Source organism: Jaculus jaculus, chromosome 1 (genome assembly GCF_020740685.1).
Source record: "Jaculus jaculus isolate mJacJac1 chromosome 1, mJacJac1.mat.Y.cur, whole genome shotgun sequence".
NCBI classification, from domain to species: Eukaryota; Metazoa; Chordata; class Mammalia; order Rodentia; family Dipodidae; genus Jaculus; species Jaculus jaculus.
The window spans coordinates 170,618,959-170,638,040 of record NC_059102.1 but is presented as its reverse complement, the minus strand read 5'-3'; positions in this window follow the sequence as shown (position 1 = coordinate 170,638,040).

Genomic DNA, 19,082 nt, shown 5'->3' with positions numbered 1-19,082 from the left:
ACAGATGTTTAAGCTAAGGACACTGGATGCTGGGGTAATGGTTGTATGAAAAATAGCAACCATTTTTAGAATGTTTTTTGGGGAGTAAAAATGCAAATATTATAGTTCCTCTTTTAATTTCAAAGGCTGTAGCTGTTATGGGGCCCAGTGTCACACAGCTAAGACCACTGACTCATGGAATGTGAGGCAAAGTTTAATTGGGTAAAAAAGAAAGAAAAGAAAAAGAAGAAAGTCTGGTATATCAGGTCAGCACCCCAGACTTTCTTCAGAGTGCAACCCTGAACTGTTCAGTGTGTCAGTTTTATAGGAAAAGAAACAGTATGCAATTTAAGCCACAAATCAGAATTTACATGTAACAGTTACAGCCATAAAAATAAAAGAAAGAAACCTGTAAACAGGTCTGTTGGTCAGTTACAGGAAGTTCCTGGGGGATGTGAGGTAGGCCTATGACCAGGATTCCCGCTTATCTTAAGGAGTTTGCTCAATAATGCAGGCCCCAGGAAATGCTATTCAGACCAGCAGAACCTTCTGTTTATCTGCTTAAACAAGTGTTTCATTCCATTCTTTTATGAGCTCCTACCAGGAAGTTACTTTTATTTTTCTCTAAGCTAGGTATAAATAAATGTAGTGAAATATAACAATTTTCTCACTTTCCATTCCCCCCTCTGACATGGCACTGAGTTAAATCTTTGACTTGTGAGGGATAATGTCTAGGGTTTGTTCAGTTTCAGATGGGGGGGGGCATATCGTGCCCATAATACCATAAGCTTAACAGAACTAATTCTATTTTTTTAATTTACCTACTTAGAGTATTAATAATGCAGGGCCCAAGAGTAGTAGTAGCAGGGGCCAGCAATAGAAGAGATAAGGGAAGTTTGTCATGGAGACCAACTAAACAGACTGAAACCAATTATTATTTTAGCTAAAGCCATACATAGGTCCCCTTGTTTTATAAAAAGTAAGTCTAATCCTCTTATTTTGTCCCCTTCACTTTCACAGCTGTTGGAGTGGGGCCTTTACAACAACCCAATACAGTGTCTTTTTATCCAAGCTGTCACCATGGTGAAAGGGATGGGGGCAAACAGAGTGTCTGAAAAGCAGCCTGGACTGCCAGAACAATGGGTTCCTGGGCTCTTGTGATAGAACAGAAGCCTTTCACTAGTAAAGCCAGTTATCTGTTCAAGATCCATGCCTGGCAGGATGAGGGGAGGTTCTGTACATAATTTTAAATGGAAGTAATTTTTTTTCTTTTTTTACATAAGGGGTACACCTGGCCCCTAACAAGGTGAAGGGAATGAGTCCCATCTATCCTTTGCCAGTCTCTAGGGTTAATTTAGTTGACGTTCTTCTTCAAGGTCCAATTTATCCTTTCTACCTGTCCTGAACTTTGAGGATGATAGACACAATTTAATTTCCTTTATCAGATGAGAGGTGAGCAGTAGATTCTGTTTTGTGTAGACATTCACTGTCTTGTCTTTTCCCAATATCAGAGCCTTGGTCAGTGCTATCAGTTTAGCTTTCTGAGCAATGTACCCTGAGGTAGCGCCTCAGCCCACTGGGTTTCTTCCAGAGTCATCACAGCTGCCCCTGCATACCTGATTCTGTTCATGACAAAGTTGCTGCCATCAGAATACATCACCAGGTCAGGGTCCAGCCAAGCCACATCTGTCAGGTCTGGGTGTAGTCCATGGAAGGTGGAGGGGATCTCTATGCAGTCTTCTGGAAGGCAGAGGGGTTGATGCCTCATCAGTTTTTGGCAATAGCAATGCTGGGTTCAAAGCCTTGGTTTGGTGAAACTGTATCTTTGGTTGATCTAAGAGCAAGACCTGATAGAGGTAATGTGAGAGTTGGAGAGCCATCAATCTGGGGTATTTTAAAAGAGTCTCTGTCATATGTGGAGCTATAATTGATAAAGTCTGGCCCAAGGTTAATTTGTCAGCATCTGCTGTCAGAACAGCAGCAGCTGCAATAACCCAGACACAAGGGGACCCACCAGCAGCTACTAGGTCTAGCTTCTTAGACAAGTAGGCCATTGGGCAATGCTGTGGCCCCAGTCATTGAGTTGAGATGCCCCTGGATGTCCTCTGCTTTTCATCCATGTACATGTAGAAGGGTTTGGTTACATCTGGAAGTTGAAGGGTAGGGGCTGATGTCAGAGCTTACTTTAGTTCTTAGCATGCTTGTTTCTCATTTTTCAATTAAATTAAAATCTTATTTTTTTTTATTTTGGTACTCTAGTGGCTTCATATAGAGGCTTGGCTAATTCAGCAAACCTTGGGATCCAAATTATGCAATACCCTGAAGCTCCAAGGAATTCTCAGATCTGTCTCTTAGTGGGGATTTGAGTGGTGGCCTGAATTCTAGAGGCTGACCGCATACTTTTACCTTCTTGGAGTTTGTATCCCAAGTAGGTTGACTTTTACACACACAGTTAAGCCTTCCTGGCTGATAATGATATCCCAGATGTTATAAGTTGTCCAGGAGATGTTCTGTGGCATAGAGGCATTCCTCCTCCATTTCTGCAGCTAGGAGGAGGTTGTCCATGTATTGTAGGATAGTAGCCTTAGGTGGTTCCTTGAGAAAGGCCTGCAAGTCTCCATGAAGAGCCTCATCAAAGAGGGTGGGAAATTTTTTAGTCCCTGTGGAAGCCTAGTCCAGGTTAGTTGCCCACTGGTGCCTTGTTCTGAGTCTTTCCATTCAAAGGCACAAGGTGGGTTGATTTCCTTTTGCCAATGAGATACTAAAGAAAACATCTTTTAGTCCAAGCACAGTATACAATTGTCTTTCAGGTGGAATCATACTGAGCAAAGTATAAGGGCTGTCTTATGGGGCCTTGTGCCTTCTGAAGGTAGACACTATAATCTTAGCCATTTTCTTAGCCTGTCTATCTTCTGGAGAATCTCTATTATTATATACCTTGGCAGCAATTTCTATTAACTCTGACAGAAGTTTACCCTCAAAGCGTTCTATTTTCTGAATCTCATTTTTCTAGTATCTGGTGTGGGCTAAGTTATAAAAGCAATATTAATAGTTTTGCCTATTCTCAGGAGCCTCAGATCTATGTGGGTGGGGTATGTCCTATATGCTTTCTGGAACCTTTCTAGGAAAGCAACAGGGGAGTCTGTGGGCCTTTCGGTCACTTCATTCACCTTAGACAAATTTGCAGGGCACCAAGAGAACAGCTGCCTGGAGACCACCCATCAGAATCTGGCGAAAGAGGTTAAGGGATGCCCTACCTTTAACGGTGTTGGAATCCCAGTTTGTTCATATGGAAGGGAAGAACTCATCAATAACATTAGGATTCTCAGCTCCCAACTCTAATTTCTTGGCTTCCCTTCAGATTCTTTCATGCTCCTCTGTGGTTAAGAGGATCTGCAAGAGTTGCTGACAGTCCTCCCATGTGGGCTAATGGATATAGAAGACTGTCTTGAGAAGGGATGTCATAGAACCTACTCTAAATCAGATTTAGGTGTAGCAATAAGAATGGGGGTGGTGGAGAATTGAACCTAGGCCTTTAGGCTGCCCAGATAAGCACCTTAACTATTAAGCCATTATTTCCTTGATGGCCCTTTTAAATCATCTGTTTATATCCTGATATACATTTTAGGTAAGTCTGATGTTTGCCTTATGTAAAGAGTTTGTAACTTGAACAAGTACCTTGACTCAGTTTATCTATCTAACTTCTCTACTGAGAAATTTCATCTAACAGATGTTACTTTAGATGTTCAAAAGAGAGGAAGTATAAACAGAAAAACGTTATATATCATTTATCATTCCCTTTTCCTTATCAGAGACAATTGGTCATTTTGTCTCTGGACAGTGTCAGGGGGACACATGGCTTAAACTTGCATGGGGTCTAAGATAAAGAGGGTATCATCCATTTCTCCAGAGTGCAGCTTTCCATGCCTTTACATAGCATATAACCGTAATCAAGAGCAAAAGGAAATGACAGAGCAAAGAGAAGCATCCTGACATTCCTGGTCTTACTCTGAAGTTTTTTTTAACCTAGGAAATTTATTTTATCTATTTGTAATACATAAGGTGATAGGGTCTTGTCTATATCTAACCTGGTTAGACCTCTAAAGAATATGAATTACATCAATGCTTATGACTTTGTGACCCACCTAGCATAGGACATCACCTGTGTCTAATGCAAGCTGAATTTACATTAGGTCTATGTCCATATATAAAACTTTTAGAGAATCTTTGAAAGTCTGTAAACAGTTGAAAATTCTTTAATTTCTGGCATGGTGTTTAGGTTTAGCCATAAAATTGGCTTTCTGTTCCTTCTAAAAGGAAATTAATTTTAGGCAAAATTTGTTCTTTTCAGATCTCTTACATCCTTTCTACATACACACATCTTTATATACATACTTTCACATTCTTATGTAAATTCCACTCAAAAAAACATTTTTAACAAGCATTCTATGTCCAAATTGAAAAATACCTTCCCAGTTCCTTTAATCATCTCATCTCATTCCATAATTAACCATCTGTTGCAGTCAGGTTTGCATTGCTGGTAGAAATCACCCAACCAAGAGCAGATTCTAGGAAAAAGATGTTTATTTTGGCTTACAGTGTCAAGAGGAAGCTCCACAATGGCAGGGGAAGATGATGGCATGAGCAGAGGGTGGACATCACCCCCTGGCCAACATAAGGTGGACAATAGCAACAGTAGAGTGTGCCAAACACTGGCAAGGGGAAACTGGCTATAACACCCATAAGCCCACCTCCAACAATACACTCCTTCCAGAAGGCCTTAGTTCTCAAATCTCCATCAGCTAAGGATTCAGAACACCAAAGTTTGTGGGGGACACCTGAATCAAACCATCACACCACCTTTCTTATAAGGCTATTAAGAAAAACTACACTAAAGTGGTTAATCTTATTACCCACTGACAAAGAAGCAAGTAATCTGGCTTCAAAGACTTAACCATATTATTTTTAGAAATCTGCAGAGAAAAAGCCTTCCTTAGGATTTAGGTCACCAAAAAATCTCTACCTGACAATCAGACTTGCTTTATAATACCAGTACTTATCCCTTAAGATTTTTATATAACCCATTGATTTGAGATAGCTCCTATTAATAAACTCCATGAAATAAACTTTCTATGAATATAAGACAAAACATGACAACCATTTTGGGGATAATCTTTATCAATACCTCTTCATTTGGAAATGCTTTTATTGACACAGGTTGGCCTAACTCAGGTCAGTTGCCTCCTCCTTTTAAATAACAGAATATTACAATCTTTTAAAATACCTGACAAATTATGAGTTACCACGTCAGAGAGAACTTTTCTGTTTTTAATAATCCTCTATGTAAGTTGAAGTAGACCTAGAACATAAACTCAGTAATTATATTTATGATATCATGTAACAAAACATGGCTTTGTTTACATAAAATTTTAGTTTGCCATAGGCCTTAGTTAAATCTGACTTTCAAAGATAAAAAACAAAAAACTTGAAATAAACCAATTGTCAACAAAATTTTAGGAGAGACCTGTTGAACTATTTGGATTAATAACGAAACAAAAAGGTGTCTATAAACAATATATTATTTGTTCAAATCCCAAACAAAAGAAGAAATATCAGGCACAGTTCCAATTAAAATTATGTACTTATTTTTATCAAGCAATTTAAAAGTCACGTGGTTTAAAATGTAGAGTCAGGCTATCAATTTGGAACCTCCTGTCTCAGTTTCTCAAGTAGCTAGGATAATAGGCCTAGCTCATTTTATTGTTTATCTTTTTTCCCCCTTATGATCTTTAAAGTGCTTTTTAACCATTTATTTATTTATTTGAGAGCAACAGACAGAGATAGAAAGAGGCATATAGATAGAGAGAATGGGCGTGCCAGGGCCTTCAGCCACTGCAAACGAACTCCAGACGCATGCGCCCCCTTGCGCATCTGGCTAACATGGGTCCTGGGGAATAGAGCCTCGAAGCAGAGTCCTTAGGCTTCACAGGCAAGTGCTTAACTGCTAAGTGATCTCCCTAGCCCTTTTTAACCATTTTTCAAGGAGATTTTTTCAATAGAATGATTTTGACCCATATCTTCAAAGATGAGGACAAGTCAAATGAACACAACTCCAAACACAAACATGCTAGCAATGTCTCTCTTGACACTTCCACGTGGCTGCCAAACCAAAACTGAACCAGAAACAGATGTGCTGTCAAATCCAAACTGAACCAGCAACAGGCATGCATTTGAAATCTCCAAATGGAGCCAGAGAGGGTCAAGAGTGGCCCCTCGATCCCTTGTAGAGGGGAATTAATGCTGTGTCCTGCTTCCCTCTTGGACCAAGACAAGTGCACAAAACCAGAAAAAAGGAAAAAATAAAAAGAAGAATGGAAAAAGCACCTCTTGAAGTTTCTTACCCAATAAAGGAGGGGGCTGGCATCCTTAGCAAGTTTCTCAACAATGGCTTGCTACCAACTCCAAAAACAGGAACATGCAGATAGATGGAGATATGGTTCTGAGGCCAAGATTAGGGGTCCTTCTCCAGTTCAGTTGCCCCAGAGTTAGGGATGGAGTTCTTAAAATGTTGACCCCAGGTGAGCCCCCAAGATGTTATACAGTCTGGTATCACACAAGTAAGACCATTGATTCATGGAGTGTGAGGCAAAGTTCTATTGGGTAAAAATTAAAGAAAAGAAAAAGAAGAAAGTCTGGTATATCAGGTCAGCACCCCAGAATATCAGAGTGCAGCTCTGCACTGTTCAGTGTGTCAGTTTTTATAGGAAAGAAACAGGATGGGAGTTAAGCTATAAATCACAATTTTCATCTGACAGTTACAGCCATAAAAGTAAAAGAAGAGAACTTGTAAATAGGTCTGTTGGTCAGTTACAGGAAGTACCTGGAGGTGCAAGGTAGGTCTGTGACCAGGATTCTCTCTTATCTTAAAGAGTTTGCTCAATAATGCAGGCCCCAGGAAATGCTATTCAGACCAACAGAGCCTCCTGTTTATCTACTATCCCCGTCTGCTTAAATAAGTGTTTCATTCTATTCTTTTATGAGCTCCTACAAAGAAGTTACTTCTATTTTTCTCTAAGCTAGGTATAGAAATGTAGAGAAATATAATATTTTGCTCATTTTAAATAGCATATCAACTACTAGACTACTTTCATTGAGAACACTAGTATTTAAACATTCATACTATTAATCGAACACTCTAGAGTATTCAAAAATGCATTAGATATACTATGGAAAATGATAATTAATGATTGCTTGATTGTAAAATTTTTCCATCTTTTATAACTTGCTAAAAACCATATATATTCCTTCTCATAGTATGTAAAGCCTATTACAGAAAGTGTTGATGCAAAGGACATAGCTCTCACCTCAAAGGGGACAAGGTATAGTTTATTGTGGAGCCAAATGTGAGTGACCATACTCCAGGAACACAGATTTAGTTTACCTCAAATTCCATGTTCCAATGTGTTAACAATTTCATGAAAGCTTTATAGTTACAGAACAAAAGAGTCATAAATCAAGGCAGTTTTCAAATACATTGGCTGATCATCAGGTAGGTAGGTTCTATCAAAGCAGGGAAATCTCCACCATAGGCTTCAGATACTATCTGATGACATCCTTAGCCCTTGGGTTGGTGGAAGCTGGTGGTCTGTTCCTAAATTCGAGAAAGGATTACACCTGACCAACTGATATCACCAGGATGTTAGCGCAGACCCAGAGGTGGGCAATAAATGACTATTAAGAGTCTAAAGATAGCCCAAAGTAATTTGGCTCTGATTTACAACATTTCACTGTGATCAAGGGAGTTTTATCAGCCCATTCAGCCTTTCTGGAAGCAGAGGCAGCAAATACAGTGCTTTTCTGGGAACTTTAGTTCACTGTTCTTCCTGTTGGCCAAGCATTGAATTTTGTGCATGCAAAGACAAATATAATGTTTAATATGTCCCATATAGCTAAGAAAGCTCATTCCCAGTTTAATGGGATTTTAGGGGTTCAGGAAGGTCCTTGAGCTCCAAACTCTAGGTTTGTTTCTAATTTTAATTAAAGAACTGAATATAAAAGAAAACTGAGGTGCTGGAGAGATGGCTTAGCAATTAAGGCACTTAGATACCATATTTGATTCCTAAGATCCAACACAAGCTAGATACACATGGTGGTGTATGTGTCTGGAGTTCATTTTCAGTGAGAAGAGGCCCAGGTGCTCTCATTCTCTCCCCTACCCTCTCTCTCATGCACACATACATGCAAATAAACAACCGAAAAATTAAATTATTATGCTTATCGAGGGAAGTGCAGAGCCAAGGAAAGGCACTCACATGTCTAGAGATCCCACATGGAGGGCCTAGAAAAAATAATGAAAACATATTTTACCTAACAGGTAGGTAAAAGTTATAGTGACTGAATTTAAATCACTTCACCCTATGTGATTAAACCTAGTGATGAACATTTGTTAGAATTAGCATAAATAAAACAGAAGCTATCTTTATAGTCACAGTGTTTTTATGTATGAGTATGTCATCTTTGGAAACTAAACACTTATATGTGAACTTTTATCTTAAGATTCAGTTTCTCCAATAGTTAAAATGTGGACAAATGGATAAACCTAATTTATTTTATTGAGAGCTTTAAAGCCAGTTTTTATAACCCTTAAACCATAACAAGTTAGCATCAATGAACTGTTAATATGTGAAACCTTAGCCATAAGACTCAGTTTCTCCAATAGTTAAAACTTTGACAGATAGAGGAACCTAATTTACTTTACAGAGAGTCTTAAAGCCAGTTTTAAATATCTCTTGAACCGTGAATGTTTGTGATATTGTGAACTGCTGGACTCAGCTTCTCTACTGAATCAAGTAAACATGTTTTAGATTTTATCTAATTAAATATTTCAATAAATGGGCCTTTCCCTGAGCAACCTTCATTATCATTATTATCTCATAGTGAAGCATTTTTATTTTAATCTGCCATTTTTGGTCCTTTTATTGGCTTCCTGATTATAATAAACAGAAGTTGCCAACTGGAGCAACTGTTTTAAACCCCTATATGGTTCAGCTCTCAATTTTGTAATTTCTTATGAATATGAGGTGTTGACTGAGTTCAGAATTTAAGAAATCCCTCCTTTATGGTATCTGGAGTTATATTAGCATGTTTTTTAATTGTCTCCTTAAGCCTCTGGGGAAAACTATTGGGTAATTTCTGTTCTCCCTGTATTATCTAACTATGACAAGTTTTTTTTTTTTTTAATTTAATTTATTAGTTTTCTTTTCAGTAAATACAGGCAGTTTGGTACCATTATTTAGGCTCATCTGTGATCTACCCCCTCCCATTAGACCCTCCTTGTTATTGAAAATGGGTCGTGCTTTGTGGAGTTAGCCCCCAGTTATTAGTATGATAAATGTCTCTGAAAATCATGACCCAACATGTAACTCTGACATTCTTTCCGCCCCCTCTTCCGCAAGATTTCCCTGAGCCATGTTGGGTTCATTTTTGGTCTGCTTCAGTGCTGAGGTGTTGGGTGCCTCTGAGGCTCTGGCTCTCTGATTTGGTAGGAGTTGATTTTTCTCTGCATTGATCTCCTTCCCCTTTGTGCTGGTATCCAGTTCACAGGAAAACATCACCCTTGCTTATTTCGCCAGTTGTCCTTAGTTTCAGTTGGGCCCCTTCTGAGGTATGTTGGGGCAGCTCTCTTCTTAGGATCTGCATCTATCTGGAAAAGAGAAGCAGATTCTCCAACGGAGAGTAAGTTAGCACCCAGAAAATTGAGATAACACTTACTTTTTGATAGACAGTTTGATAGGTGTAGGCCCTCTTATACCCTGTGATTGGTGGTAGCTTGATATTGTAGAGTGGGCTTGTGTTTGGGTATGGTTCTGACTTGTTTCCTAGCTCCAGCTAAGGGTCTAGTACCACTGAGTGGATCAGTTAGCCAAATCAAGAGCAATTGATTCCTCACCATGGCTGTGTACCACTATTGCACTTGTGTGGGTATCACATCCGGTTAATTGTTGCTACTTAGGTTAAACAATGTGTTGCTTGGACAGATCTTGGTCACTTCCCCCAGTCGCCTATGTAGCGCCTTCTGGCACTAGACATGCTGACTGTCTGGGGACTGACTCTCTCCTGGCTTCCAGCCATGTCATTCCATTTTACGTGTCAGCTGCATATGGAGTCTTCAGCAATAGGGTCTTACCACTGGCCTTTGGTGGGTCATCAATTACTCTGACAGAAGTCTGTCATTGTTTTGGGAAACCTTGTAGGTTTCTCTGATCAAAAGCTCATTGTGGATTATAGGCCCAAGCTGGAAGTGGGGGTTAAAGGTCAGTGTCCACTAAGAAATTGAGGAAAAAGATAACTAATATACAAGAGTTAGAGAGGAGAGAGATAGAGGGGAGAGGGGGAGAGGGAGGGAAGGAAGATGTAGGAGATTTAGGTCAGTCTTGATCCTACCCTCTCCAGTGTCTTGTGGTTCAGGTGTTTCCCGTAAGGGACTAGAAAAGGTTCAGTCATTTGGTCTGTCTTTTAGGAAGTAGAATTTTATGGTACCATTGCCGTTTGGGTCCGGATTACTGTTTTCCACCCTTTGATTCCCTCCCCGCCCTCCCATCCATCTTATTGTCTAGTCCATGAGGTACTTGCTGGGTATGTAAGGCATCTTGGGCAAATTCAGGTTAGGTGTTGCAGATGAGTGAGACTATGTGTCGATTTTTTTTTCTGTGATTGGGTAAGTTCGCTGAGAATGATCTGTTCCAGGTTCAACCATTTTTCCTCAAATTTCTTTATGTCGTTTTTTCTTACTGCTGTATAGAATTCCATTGTGTAGATATACCACATCTTTGTTATCCATTCTTCTAATGATGGACATCTGGGTTGATTCCAGCTTTTAGCTATTACGAATTGAGCTGCTACAAACATGGTTGAGCAAATCTCTCTAGCTTTTGGTTTGAAGGTTTTAGGGTACATGCCCAGTAATGGTATAACTGGGTCTGTTGGTATTTCTATAGTCAGCTTTTTCAGGAGTCTCCATATTGCTTTCCAAAGTGGTTGTACCATCCTGCATTCCCACCAACAGTGAATGAGTGTCCCTGCTTCTCCACATCCTCGCCAGCATTTATTTTCATTTGACCTTTTGATGTTGGCTATCCTTATTGGGGTAAGGTGGAATCTCATCGTTGTTTTAATTTGCATTTCTCTGATGATTAGGGATGATGAACATTTTCTTAGGTGTGTGTTTGCCATTTATATCTCTTCCTCTGTGAATTGCCTGTTTAACTCTGTGCCCCATTTTGTGAGTGGGGTATTTGTCTTCTTATTGTTTAGACTTTTGAGTTCTTTGTAAATTCTAGAGATAAGGCCTCTATCAGTTGGATAACCTGCAAATATTTTCTCCCACTCTGTGGGTATTCTATTGGCTTTGTTTATTATATGCTTATCTGTAAAGAAACTCTTCAGCTTCATATGATAATTAAGGCAATTGACAAAACAAACTATGACAAGTTTTTAAAGAGACAGGCTAGCACAGAATTATTGGGATATCTTGAAAACCAGTTGTGCCAACTGAAACAAAGTTGAGGAAATTGAAAGAAGAATCTAGAGTCAGGTTATTTCCCATCCTGTCTCAAATCTTGTTGGAGGGGGGCATCCCTCCAGCTGGATTTGGGAAAGGAAATTAGTCCCTCCCTGCCCCCAAGGCATGGTCTCATTCTAGTCCAGACTGACCTGAAATTCCCTATGTTGCCTCAGGGTGGCCTTGAATTCACAGCGATCTTCCTATTTTGGCCTTCAAAGTATTGGGATCAAAGACATGTTCCACCACACTTGGCTAAAATTAGAGTTTTAAAATGTTTCTACAGGAGTACTAACCCAAATTTTTCTGTTTTCTCCCCAATCAAAAGTGGATATATAGCACAGCCTATGTGCCTTCTGGAACAAGGAAGGTCCAAGATAGATATCCATGTTCATCCCACAAGACCAGCTTTCAAGCTTGGGTTCCTGTGGACCTTTCCCCCATTCCCTTGTACATGCCTTACATCATGGCATACAGGGAGTGACACTGGTTATTTTAAGCCCAGGTGTGGAGATTTCTACCCTTATTCCCATCTTGGTAGCTTAGATGCCATACTTGGAAAGGAGAAGGCACTCTTGAGACACTTTTCTCTTCTTTCCTCTGTGGGAGCCTGGAGTATGGGTTCCTCCCCCCATAGCCTGTGTATGTTTGGGATTAAAGGGTTGTTGTTATTGTTTTGAAGGTAATATCTGGTTCTATTACCTTAAATATAGGGATCCTACTCTTTGTTGATATTTGAAAGAGAGGAAGATAGATGAGAGAGATCACTTATTCGGTGCCTTTTTATCATGTCTGTTTCTACCCTGATATACACTTAGGTAAGTCTGATGTTTGTCTTACATGAGGCACCCATAACAGATCAAATAACTTGACTCAGTTTGCCCATTTGATCACTTTTTCTAGTGAGAAATTTCATCTGAAAGAGGTGACTTTAGGTGTTTAAAAGAGAGAAACTATAAAGAGAAGGAAAGATATATGTTGTTCATTACTCCCTTTTCCTTCTCAGAGACAATTGGCCATTTTGTTTCTGGACAAGGTCTGGGGGACACATGGCTTAAACTTGTGTAGATTCTGAGATAAAGGGGGCACTATCCCTTTCTACAGAGTCCAGCTTGCCATGACTTTAAATAGCATATAATGGCAAGCAACAGCAAATGAAAATGACAGAACAGAGAGCTAAGCTTCTTGACATTTTTTGTTATATTTTTAAATTGTTTATATTTTTTTTACCTAGGAAATGTATTTTGTCCATTAGTAATATACAAGGTGATAGGGTCTTGTCTATGTTTAGCCTGGTTAGATCTCCAGAGAATGTGAATTACATCTGTGCTTATGATTTTGTGACCCACCTACCATAGGCTATTACCTGTGTCTAATGTAAGCTGAATTTACATTAAGTCTGTGTCCTTGTGTAAAACTTTTAGAGCATCCTTAAGAGTCTGTAAACAGTTGAAAAATCTTTAATTTTAGGTATGGTGTTTACCTATGTTTAGCCTGACAATTAGCTTTTTGTTCCTCATAAAAGGAAAATAATTTTAGGCAAAACCTGGTCTTTTTAGATCTTCTATATCTTCTTTACATACACATACCTTCATCCAAGTATTTTAACATCCTTATCTAAGTTCCACTCAAAAAAATAATTTTTAGAACCCTAGCCCTAACCCTAACAAAAAGCATTTTTAGTAAGCATTTTATGTCTAACATTGAAAACTTACTTCCCAGTTCCTTCAATCATCTCATCTCAACCCATACATAACCATCTTTCTCATAAGACTATTAAGAGAAACTATTCCAAATTAGTTAATCTGGTTACCCATTTACAAAGAAGACTTACTTAACCATCTTATTATTGGAAATTTGTTGAGAAACAGCCATAGTAGAAAATCTTATAATTTCCTTATTGTTATATCACCAAAAATTTCTACATTTTAAATAAAATTTAAGAAAAATGACAGGCTTATAATACTAGCTTATATACCTATAAATTTTATATAATTCATTGATTTGAGAAATCTCCTATTAATAAACTCCATGAACTATATTTTAAGTTATAAGTCTATGGATACAGGCAAAACATGACCACTTCTTTGAGATAATCTTTATCAATTCCTCTAACACACTGGGAAATATTTTTATTAAGAGTGACTAAGGCAATTTTTTTGTTTCTGCCTTGAGGCAGGCTGGCTTGGAATTCAAGCCAGTTTCCTTCTCCTTTTAACTAACAGGACATTAAAAATCTTTTAAAATACCTGGCAAATTATGAGTCACCACCTCAGGGAGAATTTTGTTGTTTTCAATAATCCTCTATGTAAATTGAAGGTGACCTAGAACATAAGCTCAGTAACTATATTTATGATACATGTAACAAATTATATCCTTGCTTATATAAAATTTCAGCTCAATGTAGGTTTTAGTTTAATCTGACTTTTTAAAAAAATGTTTTTTAAAATTTTTATTAGCATTTTCCATGATTATAAAAAAATATGCCATGGTAATTCCCCCCCCCTTTAATCTGACTTTTAAGGACAAAAACAAAAAACAAAAATATTGAAATAAATTAGCCCCCAACAAAAACTTTAGGAAAGATTTCCTGGACTGTTTGGATTAAGAAAGAACCCAAAAGGTATCTGTAAACAATACTTATTATTTCAAAGGCTAAACAAAGGAGAAAATATGAGGCACAGTTCAAATTTTTTAAAAATGTGCTTATTTTTACCAATCAATTTAAAAGTCATGTGGTTTTAAAATGTGGGGTTAGGCTATCACATTGGAGCCTTGAATTGATGATTCTCCTATCTGAGCTTCCCAAGTATCTAGGATAACAGTCCTGTACCATCAGACCTAGCTCAGTTTACTTTTTATAACACCAGTATAAATAAATGATTTACAGTTATGTAAAGATATATTTGTCATAGAGCACTCTGGCAGAACATCATGGCAGTTAGTAAGCACCATTAGGCATGTCTTTTCCATTGTGTCTCTGTATTTCTTGAGAGACAAGTGTGGTTACCTCCCAACCCAGGCCTCAGTTCCACGATGGTGAGCGGAGTAGGAGGAAAGTGGCTGGGATCTAGGCCTGCTGAAGAAACCTTTTAAGCCGAGTGTTTACGTGGGGTTTGGCTGGGGCAGTTTTGGTCTCACCCTCATTTAGGTGGCCAGTGATTCGCAGTCTCAGGTTGTTGTCTTGTTCTGTTTTGGAGGTGAGGCCTTAAGGTTTTAGTTAAGCTGGGAAGAAGCATGTGCCACAGGAGCGAGAGAGCCCAGAGCAAGAGATGGAGCTCCATCCATCCATCCTCCACCAGCAATCGTGTGTTTTCTGGCACAGTGGTTTGTAATGGAAAAACAAAAAACACCTAGAAGACATTTAGGCCAGTGGTTTTTGGTTTCTGGGCTCTATGTGTCTGTGAGGTCTCCCCCACTCAACTCAAGAGGACCAGTACTTAAGTTCTGGAGTTTAGCCTGTTTAATTGTGGGTGGGGATTGGAGAAGATTAATTAAGTGTATTTCTTTTTAAACGATGTCACTTTTACAAAATTGTCTTGTCTGGCATCATCCCAGTTTGGTCCCAGGCAATAGCATGTATTTTAATAGGTCCTAGCAGGGTGGAGCAGGGCCAGAAGCTTAGCCAGAGATAGTGATTTACAAGTGGAGAGAAGTAGTAGACATACCTAGAGTTGTGTCCACAGCCAGAAAATATATTTTTCATTTTTTCCCATAATATAATAATCATAATTTCTTAAGGATGGTCCTTTCTTGGCCACCAACTGTAACTGGGTATTAGGGGCCTAGGGAAGTCCTTGAACCCCTAGGTTCATCTCAAATTTTAGTCAAAGACTAGAATAAAAAAGAAGACTGAGAAGGATAATTATTAAGTTATTATATTTAGTGAAGGCAATACAGAGCCAAGGAAATATATCCACATGACTAGAGAGCCCATGTGGAGGACCTGGGAAAAATCTCAGAAAAAGAAGCAAGAAAAGAAAGTTCAAGGAGCTCCTGCCAAGTGGGTTGCTGGAGGGGAATAAAGGAACCCATGTAGAGAAGAGATAGGGTCTCTTCTGGCTGGGCCTAGCCCAAGGCCAGCCAAGGGAAAAACTCATCCACAGCTAGAAGTTCCCAAGTGATCAGAGAGCCTACCCTCCCCTTGCAAAGGTATGTATAAACTTTTAGTGGAGTTGGGCTGGCTCAGGTGAACCAGAGGGCCAGCTGGTTAGTTAGGGCTAAGGGCTGTTTCAGAAAGAGCTTAGCCCTGGCACCAAGTTCCAGGGGCTGAACTTGACCAACTACAATCTTTAAAATCTTATGGAAGACCTCCCTCCCAGGGGTGGTCCTGGCTGTTTGTGGAAAAACAGGTCTGGGGAATTTGGCAAGAGAGATAATAAATCAGATCCTCGTTGATTTCTAGGAAGTGCAAGTTTTCCTGCCCTTTTTACTTTTGGGGGTCCAGTCATCCTATCTGTACACCCCTCTCATTAGGTTCTAGTACAGATTGGGGGAATAGTAGGCAGGAAAATCATCTTCAGGAGAGAAAAGTTGTTGCTAAAGCCATTAGGGAAGAAACACTTGGATCATGTCAAATCTATTAGTCATCACAATCCAGGTATAATTAATTTTTTGTTTGTCCTCTGTGTCTAACATGTACATGTGACATATGATGGGAACGTTATATTTAAAATTAAATATAATCAAGAGTAAGTCTGACCGAACAAACTTAAGGCAGCAGATGAGGGAAGTAGACATTGACTATATATCCCCTCTGTGTTCAAAGTTATTTGTATTTTGTGAAATACTTTATTTGATTTGAAGCTTAGCATACTTAAAATAATAATTTGTAATCTTTTAGCCTGCTTGTTTTTATGTCTATGAAATTTTGTGAAGTGGCTAGCTCTAATTCTAGCAGAAATTAATTATTACAAATTATTACAACTCTTATTTGTAGATAATAAGTTGAACTGTACTACCATCTTAGTATTGTATTAGGCCCCCATGTGGGGAAGTAAATGGTCAGTCAAATCACAGAAGAGATCAGATAATGATACAACATCTAACAACAATTGTCTTTTTTTTTTTTTTGGACCAAATATTGTAGTGACTGGAATAGCAATGAAAGATCAGATATGTTTCAAATTAGGATTTGTAGGTTTGTGGGCATAAATATCTTAGACAATCTTAAAAAAATTGTTTAAATGAAGCTGGGCATGGTGGTACATGCCTTTAATCTTTAATCCCAGCACTTGGGAGGCAGAAGTAGGAGGATCTCTGTGAGTTCAAGGCCACCCTAAGACTACATAATGAATTCCAGGTCAGCCTGAGCTAGAGAGAGACCCTACCTCGACAGAAAAAAAATGTTTAAATGTAAAATGATTTACAAATATAAAAATAAGAGTTAGAGATATTTAGTTACTTGGATTACTCAATTATTGATGCAATTGAAAATCAGTGTCACCCAGCATTTCTGAAGTCCATGTATGTGCACTCAGATGTTTAGAGGGGAAAATGTGAATCTGAAAGTTCATCCCTTGAAATTCTGTAGCATAGGAGTTGGTTAGATGTTACTTGGGAAAATTTGTAACTCTGAATTTTTAGTTATTAATTTAAAATCTCTTTAAAACTCTCTAATGAGATGGCATATACATATACATATAAAATATAATCATGCATATAAATACTTAATGGTTATAGGCCACTCAATACTTATTTTATAAGATGATATATTTAGAAGAACTAAGTGGTAATGTCTTAAGGAAGCCAAATGTTTTGGTAAATCTTGACAGGCTATCAGCATCATTTCCATATTTAGCCAGTACTCTTCAGGATTAAACAAAAATAAGCATAATAAATTTAATAATAGTTTAAATTTTATAAATTAATTTGAACTTTTATTTATTAAAATAAGCTTTTAATCTGACAAGTAAAGGGTTTTCTAAATGAGAAAGCATATGAACTTGGTACTTAGATGTAATTTAACTATAGGTTATTAGAAGCTTCAGTTAGCAAAATGATGAAACATAAAATCCTTGTAAGCTACTTTTATAAACAGTGGTAAAAAAAAAAAAACAACAGAATACTTAACAAACCTTATTGTAAGTGTATAAGTAAATATTATTTAGCAAACAAAGGCTTACTCTAATGGAAGACTTATAAATTTAAAACTTTTGTTTGTAAACCATTTAGTATCTCTTAGTAAAGGTATAGTAATACCTAAGAAATCTATTCTTGGAAACAGAATCAGGCATTTTGTAAACATTACTAGAAGCAAAATCATTTCAGCAAAATTTGAATTTTGAATTATAAAATTTAATAACCTTCATTTTTTTAAACATATATAGGAGTTTAGTACCTTTTGATTTAGATGTTTTACTTACTGTAAATCTAAAAAATACATATTTTCCCTTTATATCTCTAAGATTAGTTTTCTGGATAGGAAGGAATAGCTTTTTAATTTTCAGTGTTGCCATGGAAAAAGAAACCTATTATCAAAGGCAACTAAATCAAGATAACATCTTGGCACATCTATTTTAAAACTTTATTTTTTTTTTTTTTGGTTTTTCGAGGTAGGGTCTCACTGTGGCCCAGGCTGACCTGAAATTCACTATGTAGTCTCAGGTTGGCCTCGAATTCATTGTGATCCTCCTACCTCCGCCTCCCGAGTGCTGGGATTAAAGGTGTGCACCACCACGCCCGGCTTTTAAAACATTTAAAACATTTTTTAAAAGTTATTTATTTGCAAGCAGAGAGAGAAGAGAGACAGACAGAATGGGTTGCAAGGGCCTCCAGCCCACCGTAAACAAACTTTAGATGCATGCACTACCTTGTATATCTGGCTTTTCTGGGCCAAACTCAGGTCTTTAGTCTTTGTAGGCAAGTGCTTAACAGTTCAACCATCTCTCCAACTCTAAAATATTTTTTATGGTTAATCTGTAGAACTATGTGGACAAATGTATTATTTACTTAAGTATGCTAAGTACTAAAGAAAACAGAAAGCAGAGGAAAGTCATTATCTCAATTTCTGGATTTCAGATCTGGGTGAAGCATTTCTTTCTTTAATTCCGCAAGTGGGAGTAACTGTGTTAAGGCAGAGGCTTGAGTCCTGAGAACCAATCTAAGCAAACAAGAATTTTTATGTAATTTGAATTAAGGTAGGGTCTTATCAAATTAAATCTTGATTAAGATTTGTATAACTTTTTGTCTAAAAATTTAATTATATTATTTTTAAATATAATTTTGGACTAACTTAACAGTCTTTATGTGGCCATTTAGTTGTGAGTTTGACACTATATAAACATTATAAAATATAAACATATAGGCCATACATATTGACTATGTAGAGAGATAGACTAAATAAAAACCAAAGATTTTGTAGCTTTTATTTAGACCTTTCATTGTTAGTTTTCATTTATTTTACTTATTTATTTATTTATTTTTTTTTTGAGGTAGGGCCTCATTCTGGCCCAGGCTGACCTATAATTCACTATGTAGTCACAGGGTGGCCTTGAACTCATGGTGATCCTCCTACCTCTGCCTCCTGAGTGTTGGGATTAAA